Genomic DNA, 5,456 nt, shown 5'->3' with positions numbered 1-5,456 from the left:
TGGGTTCAATTAATATCCTAGAGCAGTTCACAGAACTCAGAGAAACATTTTATTTGCTGAATCACTTGTACATTATAAAAGAATATAACTCAGGAATAGGCAGATGGAAAAGGTACACAGGGAGGGTATGAGGAAAGGGTACCGAGCTTCCAAACTCTCTCTGGATGTGTCATTCTGCCCACTTTCTGCCTATTCACCAACACAGAAGCTCTTCAAACTTAGTCCTTTTGGGGAGGTTCAATGAAGATTTCTTCACACAGCCGTTATTGAATTAAATCATTGGCCATTGGCAGTTGAATTCAATCTTCAGCCCACCTCCCATCTCTGCAGGTTAGGAGAGTGGGACTGGAAGTTACAACCATCCAATCACCTGGTTAGTTTTCTAAAGCCCAACTTCAGGCTTCCTAGGGGCTTTCCAAAAAAAGTCATTAACATAACAAAAGACACCTTAGGAAATTCCAAGGGTTTTAGGAGCTCTGTGCTCCTAAACACAGGAACAGTGCCAGGAACAGTGGATGAAGACCTAAAATATATATATATATATATACATACATATGTATATATATATATATATTCCCCCCCCCCAAATATATATTTCTTAATTAAATCACACTATCACAGTAAGGTGAACTATGTTGTGGATATTTCCCTTCCTTATTACTTTATAATAGTACTATGAACTGAACTGTGTTTCCCCACAAGTTCATATGCTGAAGCCCCAATCCCCAATGTATCTGGAGGTAGACAGGGTCTTTAGGAAATAATCAATGTTAAATTTGGTCATAAGGGAAGGATCCTAATCTGATAAGAACGTGGGAAATAAAAATAGATCTCTCTCTTTCTGTCATTCTCTCTCTCTCTCTGAGAAAGTGGCTGGCTATCTGCAAGTCAGGAAGCTGTCACCAGAAGCTGACCATGCCAGCATCTTGATCTCAGGTCTCCAGTCCCGAAACTGTGAGAAAAGAAATTTCTGTTGTTTAAGCCAGGCCCACTTTGTTAGTATTTTGTGATGGCAGCCCAAGAAGACTAAGACAAATATACACATAGTTTTTAGACATCTCTGGTCATCTCCTTTCCTTTTTATTCCCTTTTCTTCCCTTCATCCCTGACTGCTGAACTCTGTCCTGATACCCAGGGATGGCACACATTCTCTTTCTCAAAGAAAGAAGCTTCCCCAAACACCTGAGGTGATGAACGGGCCATCTTGGAGCTTCTGAGAAAATGACTTATGCATGGGTATCTTCTAGATGAGATCTGGATCTTTGATATGACACCTGACATATAAGAATGAATCTCCTAAATGACAAAGGGCCGGTGCTCTTAGCTTTTAGAAGCATACTTGGCAGATAATGGAAGGTGTTTATATATTAACTTAAAGCATATTTGTTAGTTGAAGCATGGACCAATGCCAAAAAATGTTCCAGAACATGTGAGAAAAGAAATGAGAGGGAATGGTTGGGAAATCGCACATTCGTAGAGCACAAATGATAGCTCCTTTAAAAACTTTCAGTAAGGTTTGTAAATGGTGGGTTATGGAGCCAAGAGTAACCCTAAACTATCTAATTAATTACGATTTTCTTATTAACAGATTATTTTCCTTCCTACTTGTATTTCATATACAAATTGAAATATACATCAAATTTCAATACATACTGAAGTGAGTTCACTTTCCACAACTTTCATCAAATGGCATCAGAGGGGAGTAATTTCCAAAATGTACTGAGAAAATGGTCAAAGGAAAATCGCTGAGATTTTTAATACCCAGAATAAGGTATAAAGTATTATTTCTCCTTTATCCTTTTATAGATATCTCCTATATCTCCTTTATCCTCTACTACTAGGATAGTAGGTGCATTAGTATAGGCACATTACTCAGACTTATATCATGAAAAACAGGGGAGAGAATGAACTTGGAAGGAGATGTGGAGAGAAGAATGAACTGATATAGCTCACAGCTTATGAGGAGTACTTATATTAAAACAGAAGCTACAAGGAGGATATCAATCTGCAGCCCTCAAAATTTGAAACAAAATGGAGTAAACAGAATTGTAGGTTGTTAAACAACTTTTCCAAGCTGACCCCACTTGGGATGAATCCTGAACCAGAATCAAATTCTCTAGATGCCTGAGTTTAGTTTTCTTTTCCCTCCACACAATGATGACCATATCGATCCATATTCACCAAGTGTAACAGTTTTCATTTGTAGGATTTCAAGACTACATTTACTGAATGCACCTAATCCTTAAAGCAAACTAGGAAGAAAATCTAACAACAAAACTCTTCCTTCCACTTTCCCTTTTTTCTTTATCCCTATCTTTTATGCTAAAGACATTTATAGAGAATGTTACTTTCTGGGGGAAAATATGATACTGTTAGATCCCTTAGTGAATATTGGTTTAATTCCTCATCAATTAATTTGGTTTCATAAGCACTGAAGAAGGAATACAAATAGCACCTGTATTTAGAATTGGTTTTTTTTTTTTTTTCCTGCAGTGCCTTGGCAGGGAGGGGGAAGTTGAAAGAGTGGGACTATTTGGTAAAACTCTTTGCCCTTTCCTTTTTGTAAATGTTGTCTTTTTTGTAAATGTCAAGTCCAAATTATAGGTGAGTATTGGCAGAGTTGCACAGACTATCTGAGACCCATTACAGCCTCTGGCATTTGTGCTGCTAAATTTGTAATGAGTTGCAGGTGTTTGTGATTGAATTTCGTGTTGCCTTTGTGATTGGCTCACTGTTTCACAGTCCATTAAGGCTATGTTGTTGTTGTTGTTGTTTTTCTACGTTAAAATTGTGTGATGTGGGGCACCTGGGTGGCTCAGTGGGTTAAAGCCTCTGCCTTCAGCTCAGGTCATGATCCCAGGGTCCTGGGATCAAGCCCCGTATCAGGCTCTCTGCTCAGTGGGGAGCCTGCTTTCTCCTCTCTCTTTCTCTCTCTGCCTGCCTCTCCGCCTACTTGTGATCTCTCTCTCTCTCTGTCAAATAAATAAAATCTTAAAAAAAAAATTGTGTGATGTAAAAACTCCAGTGAAAAGATAAGGTACATGGTCGTAGTTTTTTAACACAGAGAGAAAGGACTGTATGTTTTAGACCAGTGCCAATTTTCACATTCATCCATGGGGTCAGTCACCAGTTCGGAAATATATTTTAAATAGAATAGTAATGGTTTGACATATTTCACTGAGGACTAAAGTTGGGAGATACCTTAAAAATCTTCTGCCCTTGAGGTTCTCAGCACATTAGTGTGGATAAGAATTACCTAAGATCCTTGTTTGTTTGTTTTTGTTTAAATTAAAAAAAAAAAAAAGCAGTTCTGTTGCGTCCTCTCCTTTTTCCAAGATTCAGACTCAATAGGTTTGGGTGTGGAAGACAGCAATCTATATACTAAACAGCAAGATCCTAGGTCATACCTAAACAAGTGGTTCATGTATGATGCTTTGAAAACTGGTTTACTTCCTTTGCTTTACAGATAAGGGGTGAAGACCATAGAAAAAAGATCTAGTCATGTTCCCTGATGATCTCATGGAAAAGGCAAGCTTACTCAGCTTCATTTCCCACTTCAGCATTATTATTGTTTTCCTACCAGATTATCCACATGCTTGGCTGGGGGCTGTCGAGTTTAGTTAATTATCCTAGATGAGTACAGAGGTAGCATACACTATGCTTGGTCAATGAAGCCCCTATATATAATCTGAAATACATATTATATATATATATATATATATATATATATATATATATTTTAAGATTTTATTTATTTATTTGACAGAGAGATAGAGAGAGCGCATGTAAGCAGAGTGGCAGGCAGAGGGAGAGAGAGAAGCAGGCTCTCTGCTAAGCAGGGAGCCTGATGCGGGGCTCGATCCCAGGACCCTGGAATCATGACCTGAGCTGAAAGCAGCCACTTAACCAACTGAGCTACCCAAGCGCCCCTATATTTATATATTTTATAGGTTTGCATGTGTGTTTGTAATCTTTGAGGAAAATAAAATGATAATGGAGAACAGTTCATAGAATGTTTGATATAGAAAAGATATTGTATTATACGCTATCATGAATATGGAGATTCTATAATTTTTATATACCTGAATATCTTTCAGTATCTTACCTAGCCTCAAGATCATCATTAATTATCCCATTAGTAGCAACTATTTTATAAACATTTAGTGTAGTCTTTTGAGAAGTAGTTGACATATGTTATTTCAGTTTATCATCACAATAGCCTTTTGAGGCTGGCACGATTAATTTTAACCTCCTTTCGACAAATAAGAAAATCGAGACTAGGAGAGTTGATGTAAGTTGAGTCACTTGTCCAAAATCAAGGAGTTGGTAAGAAGGGAAGCTGGGGCTGAACCCCAGAACTCCGATCCCAGAATCAGAGCCCTTGAGAATCAACGCCCCGGTGCCTGCCTGCCATGGGTATGTAAGAACACCAACGCCGGACAGAGTTACAGGTAGCGCGTTACCAGGGAGTTCTGCTTGGTAAAATGAAAACTAAACAAACACTTATTTCATTTGCCTCATCTGATTAAGTACGGCATTTTTAGATGATACCAGTGACCTTATAACTGCACATATGTAAACTCATACCTGCAGTTTGATAAGCTGCAGCTATGAGTGAAGATCACACATAAATAAACCAGATTATGCATGTATATAATGCATATATATCTGTATGTATCTATTTTCTATATTTAGGGTATGTGCAGAAAATCAATAGACACCCTAACAGCAGGAACAAGAGCAACACAACAGAACAGGAGCTGTGTGCTATGTTTTATTAACCCATATTTTAATTGGGTGGTACCTTATTATGATTTTTAATTTTGCCTAAACCTCGCTATCTTGTTTAATTAAAACACTTACATGACTCTCATGTAAATAAGTCAGATACAAGCCGTGTCGACTGAGTTTCTGTTTAATGCCGGGTGTGCAGTAAGCACTCAGCAAATATTTGTTGAAATAAAGTATGTGTCAGGCAGCAACAGACGATGCCCACATACAGTATCTGTGTCAATCATGGTCCTGGCAGGAAACAAATGTTCATCAAAAAACTGAAGTTAATTTAGAAAAGTGAGGCATTCAGGCACTAACAATAGTGGGAAGGTATTTGAAGAGAAGCAGACTATGTCACCCCAAAGTGTGCTGCTTTGGCATGTGGATTATTTTAAGCTGAAGTCAATCAAGACCCAGCAGACTCAAGAGAAACTTCTACCTCTCCCTTAACTATCTAAAGAAATTCAGACAGGGGGCCTGGTTAAGAGAGAGCTACTACCAGCTATACCTTTTCTTTTGAATGGCCTATCTGTATGGAAAGGCAAATATCTACTTTTGCTCTTCTTATTCTCTTGTGATTCACTCCCCTCCTCTGAAGCTCTAGACCCCTATCTCATTCCTTAGCTCTGGATGGCAAATAAGCCTGAATTGCCTAACGGCCTTTGGGTCTCATATTTTTATGG

The sequence above is a fragment of the Lutra lutra genome, chromosome 13, assembly GCF_902655055.1.
Source record: "Lutra lutra chromosome 13, mLutLut1.2, whole genome shotgun sequence".
NCBI lineage: Eukaryota > Metazoa > Chordata > Mammalia > Carnivora > Mustelidae > Lutra > Lutra lutra.
Note: the sequence above shows the minus strand (reverse complement) of the source record.